The 11,289-nt window shown below is 38.1% G+C and overlaps 1 long non-coding RNA gene across 2 annotated transcripts; it reads right to left on the reverse strand.

The window, feature by feature from the left end:
* Positions 1–6,270: 6,270 nt before the first annotated feature.
* Positions 6,271–9,667, reverse strand: LOC126624449 (uncharacterized). Of its 2 annotated transcripts, none has more exons than XR_007624110.1 (3): positions 9,488–9,667; positions 9,006–9,401; positions 6,271–6,837 (listed from the first exon to the last, which is right to left on the reverse strand). It is a non-coding gene; the product is annotated as an uncharacterized LOC126624449 (long non-coding RNA). The 2 variants fall into 2 exon arrangements; XR_007624109.1 differs by lacking the exon at positions 6,271–6,837 and having other exon boundaries at positions 8,913–9,075; positions 9,302–9,401; positions 9,493–9,667.
* Between the last annotated feature and the right edge of the window lie 1,622 nt (positions 9,668–11,289).

The following is an 11,289-nucleotide window of genomic DNA, read 5'->3' on the forward strand; positions in this document are numbered from 1 at the left end:
CGAGTAGAATATGTAGTAAACCTAACCTTTAAAGTTGCATGGGTAATTCATAAATAATTAGTAAATCTACATATATAGGATTGTTAAGGAAATTGTGGAATCCTAGTGCTTTTCCAAATTTATTTCTCAAAACCATTTCTTTTTTATCTGATTTCTTCTTAATTGGCTACCAGTTGTTTTTCCTAAATTACTTTTATTAAATTCATTTTTATTTATTTAAATTCAAAATCAACCTTTTCCAATCTTTGTTTTTAAATAATTAACTAAGATTTTGGTTTTGCATAAATTGTTTTAAATAATCTTTGTGGAATGACCTTGCATAACCATTTTTACTACAACTACCTTGCTCTCTTGCAAGTATTTTGTGTGATTTTAACCTCTCTTTGTGCAGGTCATAAAAAAATCATATCAGCCTACATTGCCGAGCCCACGGTGGTGGCACTCCCCGACATCACTGCAATGAATTCCCCTTTGCAATCACGAATTATTATCCCAATGCCACCGATTCTTTATCGTTCATCCCATGCACCATCGAAATTACATTTTACCTATCTGTCAGTTGGTCAAGTCCATTTTTGCGACGTTGCGATCCCATTCTTCTTCTTTGGTGAATGCCAACGGTGATGCAAGCAACCATTCTTCGGCTCGAATGGAGATATCATGAGGCAAAGCTTGAACACCCTTCCATAGCGTATGTCATTCCGCGCTCGCCAAATACTCCATAACGTTATCAACACCAAGTCAAAAGCATGTTTAGGTACTATTTGTGCTAGCTGGGCCAACCATTCCAACAGAGATTGATTATTATTATTATGAACTCTCAATCCCAGAGTCGACAACCACATCACAGCCACCATGGAGCAATCCCTCAACACATGCCCTATAGTCTCCGACTTCCCGGAACAGAACAAGCAATTAGTTTCAGTAGTGATCCTCTTTTTGGAGAGGTTCGATCTAGTTGGCAGCGCATCTAAACAACCTCTCCAAGTAGAGGTTTTAACTTTTCCTGGAATGCAAGCATTCCATAGTTTCTTCTAGAGCACCGATTCATGGTTTTGCAAGCTCGTTCTGTTGTTGTTCTAATCATCTCCACCTCTATTCTCGCCAAGTGATAAGCACTTTTGACAGAGAAGGCTCCATTCTTTTCATAGTGCCAGATAATTTTGTCAACCGTAACTCATTCACTTAGGGGGATAAATTTTATGGTTTCCACTTCCTCCGGGCTAAACAAATTGCCAAGAAGTTCTAGGTTCCAGCAACGTGTTTCCTCCACAAATAAATTACTCACTGTGGCAATGCTATGCCAATTCGCTGGAGGTGGCGAGATTATTCTGAAAAAATTATCCCGAGGCACCCAATTATCGCCCCATATTTTGATGGATGAACTGTCCCCTACTTGCCAACGCAAGCCCCACAAGATTACTGAGCGAGCTGCTGCAATACTCCTCCACACAAAGGAGAATTAGAATTCACTTTTGCACTCAGAAAATCTGTGTTAGGGAAATACCGAGCTTTGATAGGCGAAAAGCTAAAGAAGAAGGCTGAGAAACAAACCTCCAAGCTTGCTTAGCCAAAAGAGCTAAATTGAAGGCATATAAATCGCGAAAACCCAATCCTCCTCCATTCTTCGGTTTCCATAACTTTCTCCAATTAATCTAATGAATCTTCCTCTTTCTTGGATCCCCACTCCACCAAAATTTGGCTATCAACATGTTTAGTTCCTCACAGAATGTTTTTGGGAGTAAGAAACATTGCATGGTGTAAGTAGGCATTGCTTGGGCTACCGTCTTCACCAATAATTCCTTCCCCTTACTCCTAAGCAAACCGCCACGCCAACCTTGCATCTTTTTCCACAAACGATTTTTAACATATGCAAAGGTTGATTTCTTTGATTGTTTCACAAATACCGGCAAGCCCAGATATTTATCATGAAATTGTACTTTTTGAACTCCAAGACAACTTGCTAAGAATTGTTTGATCAACATCATGCTACACAACTCTTATTAAAGTTAACGGATTGTCCCGACATTAATTCGTAAGTACGCAGCAAGGTTTTGATGTTCTGGCATTTCTCCAAAGTACCTCGGTGCATTTTTGCACACCGACACACCATGAATGAGTCCGAGTTCTTTTCCATTACTTAACAACGCGGACAAACCTTCGACACATATGACAAACAAGTCAGGAGATAAGGGGCAACCCTGTCGAATCCCCCTCTTAGGAGAAACAAGCCCCATCTGCTCGCCATTAACTTTGAAGGAATCTGTAACCGTTGAGATACACAACATTACCATACGAATCCAATTCTCATTAAAGCCCAGACACCTAATCATTTCCTCCAAAAAATTCCATTCCAAACGATCATAAGCTTTACTAATGTCAAGTTTCAAAGTCATAATACTGTTCCAACCGGATTTTTGTTTATGCATGGAGTAAGCAATTTCCCCCGCCACCAAGGTATTATCCGAGATTAACCTTCCTGGAACAAAGGCACTCTGCATCAGAGAGATAATCCTTGGCAAAATCCTCTTAAGTTTATTGGTGATCACCTTAGCCACAATTTTGTAGATAACGTTGCATAGACTTAATGGACTAAGTTGTGTCATTTCCTTCGGATCTCGAACTTTGGGAATCAATGTTATATGAGTGTAGTTGATTTTCCATAGCATACATCCTGAATGTAACATGCGCACTCCATTACAAACATCAGTCCCTACAATATCCCAATGTTTTTGGCAAAAACCTGGAGGCATGCCATCGAGCCCAGGGGCCTCTATGGGATGCATTTGGAATAGGGCAAATTTGATTTCTTCATCAACAAATGGCTGACTGAGCTCTTCATTCATATCCATGGTGACTCTCAGCGCAATGTGCTTTAACACCTTATCTAGATGTTCACCACCATTAGACTCGAAAAGCTTCGTAAAGTAATCTACAACCACCTTTTCCATACCCGATTTATTGTCATGCCAGTCTCCGTTTTCTTTTTCAGTCCATACAAACCATTCCGTCGTTGTCGACGCGTGGCTTTTTGGTGGAAATACTTTGTATTTCTATCGCCAAGCTTCATCCAATTCTCCCTTGATCGTTGGCGCCAATAAATTTTTTCTTGCTTAAGCAAGGAGTTTAATCTTGCAACTAGCTCTCTCTTCTGTCCAATCGTAACCTCTGTAAAAGGTTGACCGAGAAAGGAGGTAAGCTTGTTCTCTATTTCATAAATTTCTTTAAACCCCTGCCAAGTATTTTGACGGCCCACTTAGCCAAATTCGATCTTGTTTCTTTGATTTCCTCCGTAACCTGGAACATAGGAACACCCTCGATCACTTTAGCCCCTCGTTGTTTTATTGCTTCCCGACACCCATTCTGTGAAGTCCATTGTTCTTCATAATGAAATTGTCTCCGGCATTTCAACGGTCTCCGTCCACCCTTATTGTAACCTTGAGAAATAGTGGTGTGTGAGCAGAAGAAGACTTCTTTAAATGAGTAACCTTGTAGGAGGGAAATAGTTCCAGCCACGCATAATTGGCCAAAGCCCTATCGAGTCGCACCTTTATCCCTCCACCCTTATTGTAAACCATGTGAATTTATTACCACCATAGCCCAGGTCAATAAGTTGACATCTCTCATTTACATTCCGGAACCCTCCATTCGCCTATCTCGATGCAGATTACCACCTTCTTGTTCATCAGCTTTAAGAATTTCGTTGAAAACACAATACACACCCAAGGCCTGTCGGAGTTGTCGGGAAAACAAAATCAAACTGCAATTGTACTTTGAATCTTTCCATTTGAGCCACCCTGCTCTTAGTCTCACAAAGAAAGACAATGTTGGGATCTTTATTGGATATCAACTTTTTAAGCACATGAACTACTCAGGGGTTCCCAAGCCCCCGACAGTTCCAACTGATACAACTCATTGCGAGCGGCGGGGCTGACCTTCGGCAGCTGCCGCCTATAAATCGAAAGACCCTCCATTCAAATCAAGTCTACGTCTTGAAACACAGATGGGAAAACCAAAATATTCATCACGATTTGCACGCTTACCCAACTCAGGGAAAGGTTCACAAGCACGTGCATGAGAACTAGCCAAACCCCTCGAACCACCTGCTCTTCTTACGTTCGATGATAGGCATAAGATTAAATGGGTCAGGTCCCAAAGAGAATTCCTAATGGCCCAAAGGGCTAATATTACTTTCTTGGACCATCAGCCTCTGCAAACTAGAGGATGTCGATGATCCCAGACTCAAGAACACATTGGCTCATTCCACTACTGCTATGAGGGACCCCTGCCACCTCATCATGAATCCGTGTCTCCAAGCATGGATCTGTTAGGGGCTGGTTTTTAATATTGACACCAAATAAGGTTAATTCTTGCTGAGTAGTAGTGAATATGTCATTATAATGCATTGACCTATCATCAATCTGCATAGCGGGAACCCCGAGATGATTGTCATTAGATCCCATGGGAATAAGGCTAACTGGACCGCCATAATAAGGAATTACAGCCATACAATCAAATTCCATATCCTCCTCGGACGCAGCTGCATTTAAATCTGGCAGATTTGGACGAGGTTGATTTTCCTGATTCGCATTTGACAGATTGTTCATTCCCCCTTCATTCGTCGCATTAACTTCGTGGTCAACTCTCTGGTCACCAACGTGTCGACAGCTCTCTGGTGAACCTTCCAACATCTCCTCATCGTCATGGAGTGGCGCTGCCATCTTCCAGCCTGGGGATGGATTTAAACCGAACCGTCTCCCTTGAATTTTGTGATATCCAAACTAATCACATCATTCTAGAACCAACGACCGTATGGTTTCGCAAGATCATCATCATTGCGCCCTCGAAAATGCATGCACTGCTCCTCAACGTGATCTACCATCCCACAAATTAAGCATGTTAGGGGTAATTTCTCACAATACTACAAAAGAGGTTATCACTGGCGAAGCAAAAACCGACAAGAACTCCAATTTCTGTCGGAAAGTTGATAAAAATCCGACATAAAACCATGCAATGTTGGATTGGAATAGCGACACCATTGCTAGCAACACAAAAAGGCTTCGATGTCGGTTTGTTTGCTTAATCTGCCACGAATCTGCGTCGGTTAAAAGCGACACTGAACTCTACGTCAATTAAAAGCGACATGCTCTTCTGACATAATGGCGGTCATAACCAACATCAAGTCGCAATTAAAATATAAAGTATTCAACCCATTGTCGGTTTTAACCAACATAGTGTTAAAATTAACAAATAAAATATTCCGGATGTAATAAAATATGCAAGCTACAACCGACAACAGCTAACAATTAAATAAATAAAATATGCAATCTACTAACGGTCTTAACGGACACCACCTATGTTAATAATAAATATATAAACAGATTTGTCTCCGCTTTCGTTTTTAATTAATAGTAATTAAAAAAATTTATATAAAAAAATTAATAAATTTCATGTATAGGCCAAAACAAACATTAATAAAAATTATTAACAATAAAAATAGTGCCAAAATATACAAATATTTTATATCCAACATTCCACATAATATACAAAAACTCATCCGTCATAGCAAACACTAAATCCGACATTACAAATATAACAACTGATTATGCCGATTGTTTGATTGTTCAACCTTAACCTCTAGGTCCGCCAATCGTTTAGTATTCGCTTCGTCCTTCCTTCTCAACTCATTGTTTTCAGTCATCAACAGTGCCATTGAACTCCTAGATGATCTACTGGAGGAATTTGAAGTAGAAGATGAAGAAGATGCATAGGACACCATATCAGGAGTCACCCCATGACCATATCCTCTGACTCTATTATGATTCTCAGGACCCATCGTATCGACATAAACTCGGGTCCTAAGTTCATCATTATCCTCTTGGCCTGACTCAATCAAAGTTTGAAGATTGCTCTCAATTGTTGCCTTGCAATACAATTTTTAAAATTAAAATTCAACAATCATAAAACAGAAAAATTAACTATAGATAATAAAAATTAATAACAATGAAATACTAACACGAAAAAAATCAATTACCCTTATGCGTTGAGATGTTTCATCAATCCAAGTTTTATCTTTTCGTGTATGACATTCATGAAAAAAAGTAATAGGATTTGCCTCCTTCCCATGCTTTTTTTGCTTTATTTATATGTCAACGAAAAAACAAACAATTTTAAGCAAACTTCATATTAAAAATAAAATTTCTAACAACCATATATTAAATTTCAAATTAGTAACATTTCTCAAAAATGTACAACCCATACAAATTCTTGATGCACCCTTGCAAAAGATTTTGAACCGGTTGTATGGTTCATTGCTTTCAACAGCCGATTAATCCTATTTTTTTAGCAACCTCTTGAAAAATAAGAGAATTTATTAGACAAATTTAAAGTTATAACAAAATAAATCATATAAAGATTACCCTTATTTTTTCTCTATTCCAGTATGCCCCCAACTCAACCTATTGTGCAGGATTCACATCACGACAAGGATGGGTGCGCACCTCAATTGCTCTATTAGAGTAATACTTTCTTTTTTTTAACTTATTTCTATACTCTTTGTGCGCATGCTCCGCAACCTGAAGCTTCATGTGACGGATCACATACATTTTTTACTATATCTTCATCATCAAAAAAAATATTTCCCTACTTCCATAAAAAAAATCAAGCTAATTAATTATTATTATAATCATTGACTTATTCTTCTATTTTCAAGTTAAAAAAAAATATCTATACCTTTATTCTATTCTAGAAAACTTCCTTCTCTTCTTCCTTAATCTTAAGATCAGCTACATATTTCCTTTGATTTAGGAACAATCCTTTTGGAAGAAGTAGCCATTTCTATGCCAAGAAAATACTTTAGCGTCCCAAGGTCTTTGATGGTGTTGAACAATAAAATATATACAATATATAAAAAAATAAAGTCCATACAAATTGGGTCAAACTACAAGGTAAAAAAAAAAGAAAGTAATCTAGCCCAAAAAATGAGAATGGGCTTTATATACAAATCAACATCCATAAATAAATAAAATAATATATGAAGTTTCTTCCTACAAAAGGGGGAAGAAACGTGCAAAACAGGAGCTCCCCATTTTCTGCAACAAAAGGACGTGGAAGACTGGGATAGTCACTGAGGGAAGTTGAGAGAAAGTGGCGGAAGACACAACCTCTATCTCCCCACATAAAAGCTCCAGAGCCTTCCTAAGATATCTATAAATAGGCATAAGTTGCAATGAGAAAGAGAGACACAAAGAGAGGAGGCGATACTTTGCAGAAAATAAGAGAAACTTTGAGAGAAAATACCAAAAGCAACAAAGTGCTACCAGAAAAGAGAAAAGGGGTTCAACCATTCGTGCTTTCGAGTCAAGATCCAAAAGAAGAAAATTCATCACCAGGTATGAAACAAGTTCTTTTAATTTATTTCTTTCTTGTTTAATGTTGTGTTGCAGACAAAAGTGAAAAAAGAAGGCGTAATCAACTACCCAGAGTCTATAACTTTCAGTTTATACAAGAAAGTTGCAACGTTTAAAAGAGAAATGAAGAAGAGGATATGGACTCCCCACTGACAGCAGTAGAAATAATCTCCAAAATCCCATGAATTTCTTCAGGGTGGCCTAAACCACCCCGTGAAGTTCCAATCAAATCTAAGAGATCCGTTTTCACCGTCCATGCCAAGAAAGAATGAGCCATTGGTGTCACGACAAGCAATAGATTTGATAAAGAAAGAGCAAGTTTCGACTCCAAATATCGATGACAACCTGTTCTTCATTCAATCAACAACGGTGCAGAAGAGTGCTGGCGAAAGCAGAACACTATGCTCCAAGAAGGTGGTACGTTGCTGATGTCCTAGACTTTAAAGATTACTCCAGAGAAGGAAAAGGAAGAAGACTTTAAAGATTACTCCAGAGAAGGAAAAGGAAGAAAAGTCTTCTAGATAACATGAATGCCATTCATGTGGTTATCATGTTGGGTAAAGTTAAAGAAGGTTGAAAACAACAAAGGATCATTCTAAAGGTCATCTGTCAAAAATCAAGCTAAGGAAGCAGACATAAGAAGCCAAGTTTTATATGGAAAGTCATTCTTTGAGTTCCAATGAGAAAATAGGTGCATTTATGGACCAAAAGAAGCCAAGATGCAACTCCAGAGGAAACAAATTGTTCTGTTAGTAATTCTTTGGTGTTTTCTTTGCTACTCACGGGTACAAGACATAGAGGATGCCTTTGCATAAAATTCCATAAAAACCCACTTGGGATAAGAATCCAAGGAAAAGGAGAAATTGGAAAAGATGGTGTCTCCCTTTATATTTGTAAAGTTCCAGCAAAGTATATTGGGATGATGTTTGCATAGTATTTCAAAGGTGGACCAAAGTCAAAGCATGAGACTTTACCAAAAAAGAGAGTTAAAGCATAGGTCAAAAATACTGACCAAAAGCATTGAAATGAAACTGACAGATTCTACAAGACAAAAGGAAAGAAAGAAAATTTGCCAATCTCTAAATAAGTAGCGAGAATGTATTTGCTTCTCTTCCACGTGAAGTTGGACTTGAAAGAGTTCAAGCTATCCCAAGTTTACAGGGAAGGAAAAGCCTGCTGTCAAATTTCTCAAATTAATTAGGGAAACCCATTTACATGGCAACCTTTATTAACACCCAAAGACCTAGTAGACAAATCAAAACTACAAGAAGATTTTGGGAAAAGCATTAGTTTGCATAAGTGTCAATAAGAAAGAACAACCAAGTATGATCAAGTTACCATGAGCATGGCTATCATAAAGCCATTCACGTGGCATTCAAATAAGAAAGGCCATAGTGCCCATCTATTTTCTGATTAAGCATAGAAGGCAGCACATGGACGGGAGCAAAAAAAAAAAAAAAAAGGAGGGCGTCTAATGTCTACTAACCAAACCAGTCACAAGACTCTTTACGGAGAAATGTAGATATCGGAAATTGATAATTAAACATTAACGCATCAAGACTCATTCAAGTATGGCAAACATGAAGAATGTCTTACTACAAAATTTTAGAGTACAATCCTCCCATTTGGAGCCATAAATCAACACTTGTTATCAACAAACTCAGGGCTGCAAATCAGAAAGGAAGAAATTGACATTAAGTCAAGGTGGAAGCAGTGTTCAACACCGAATGGAAATTGATTCGCACTAACCAATCACACTCAGCAGACACTTTTCCTCTACATATTCCAAAGAAAAGAAAAAATGACTCTCCATAAAGAGGACACAAAGACTCTTCTCCCCTATACATCAGAACCTACAAAATCTAGAATACAGAAAATGAAAATGGAGTCACCTGCTTGTTACTTTCTCCTCCCTTTTTGCTTTTAATTTTTCGATCCACAAAAGAAGTACAAGCACGAGAACAATGCAGCAGAAAAATGAAAGCTTGTGGCCTACACAAAAAAAGGCCTTTGCAATTTAAGGGGGGGAAATGATGGTAAATTGAAGAAATTTGAAAAGGATCTGAGCTCTAACAAACCTTACCCATCCTCACTTGGAAATCAACGGTTACCCAATCCAAATAGAAGTTTGAAATATACGAAATCCACGGCAGCCCAAGTATATCGAAATTGATTCTTGCTTCTAAAGGAAAACCATCGTGTATTAGAGCCAAGAAAAATAGGAATTTCTGAAAGCCATCTCGTGAAGGGGGGCGTAAATAAAGTCTGCACCTCACACCTCACGTGGAGAAGATGAGAGGTTGTTGAACCTGGAAGCTTTAAAGTCATATATATATAAAAAGTAAAGCTTGCTGTCAAAAGATTGGGTCAAATGGTTTCAAAGTCCCATTTTAAATGGGGTTGAAAGTTCAAAAGAAGAATATAAAAAAATGGGGAGAAAAGAAAGTACAAAAAGACAAGTCAAAGCACCATCAAGTTCCCTTATAAAAATGTGAAAGTGACGTGGTCCTAAACCCTTGCCAGATTGTCATACTCAAATTCTAATTAATGGGTCATTTACCTATTAATTATTCAAATCCCAAACAGCATAAAGCCGTATTAAATATCAAGTGGTATAAAACCGCTAAATTCCACACACATATTCCCTGGTTTATACTCAATCATATGCATTGAAAAATGTAAACGAGGAACGCAACGGATTAATTTCATGGTCCTCTACAAATCATGACAGAAGTTTCGAAAGCAAAGCTCGAAGCCAACCGTTGCACTAACACACAAAGTTGACCAGGTCGACATTAATTAATAATTAATTGTAGTTTAAATAATTATTGATTATTAATTAAGCAATTAATTAATTATTTTATCACTTGTGTAGGAGGCCAACAAAGCTTCGACACATAGGATACAACTACAACTTGTAGAAAGCTTCTCACACTCTTGATCAAGAGTGTGCGAAGCAACATCAATATATGGAGTGGTTGAAGCTTGAAAAAACTTCTACCTTTCAAGCTAAGTGTCCCTAGAAAAAAACTTCAACCACTCAAGCTATGTGCCTAAAGGAAAAAGCTTCAACCATCTCACGACATGTGCCCAAAGGAAAAAGCTTCAACCACTCAAAGTATGTGCCTAAAGGAAAAAGCTTCAACCTCTCAAGCTATGTATCCAAAGGAAAAAGCTTCAACCAGTCAAGCTATGCTCCCAAAGGAAAAAGCTTCAACCACTTAAACTATGTGTCCAAAGGAAAAGAGAAAGCTTCAGCCACTCAAGCTATGTGCCCAAAGGAAAAAGTTTTAACCACTAAAGCTATATGTCCAAAGGTAAAAGCTTTAGCCACTGAAGCTATGTGCCCAAAGGAAAAAACTTCAACCTTTCAAGCCATTTGTCCAAAGGAAAATGCTTCAACTACTCAAGTTATATACACAAAGGAAAATGCTTCAACCACTGAAGTTGTATACACAAAGGAAAAAATTTCAACCAAATTTTCTTTGCTCAACAAAAAAAAGAAAGAAGGAATTGGGCTTAAGAAAAAAAAAATATATGTACTTGGGCTACATCCAAAAAAAAAAAGAAAGAATTTTTAAAGTATTTTTCTTCAATGACTCGGGAAATATAAGACACCTCCTTTGGTAATCCTCCTTGATAAGAGACTTGGGGGACTCCTATTATATGCTAATACACTTTAGTACTCGAAAGTTTCATGAGTACTCAGCAACTTGGGTTTTGCAAGTCCCTATTAGAGAAGCTTTCCTCACTCGGGAACTTGGGGGAGCACTGTTTGTTCCATACTTCTCTACCAACGAAACTACTAAGCACCGGTCAACTACATACCTTCAAGGCCCCACTGAAGAGTTCATGTGGAGGCACCCTTGCTGAAGCACAT

The sequence above is a fragment of the Malus sylvestris genome, chromosome 5 (genome assembly GCF_916048215.2).
Source record: "Malus sylvestris chromosome 5, drMalSylv7.2, whole genome shotgun sequence".
Classification (NCBI taxonomy): Eukaryota; Viridiplantae; Streptophyta; class Magnoliopsida; order Rosales; family Rosaceae; genus Malus; species Malus sylvestris.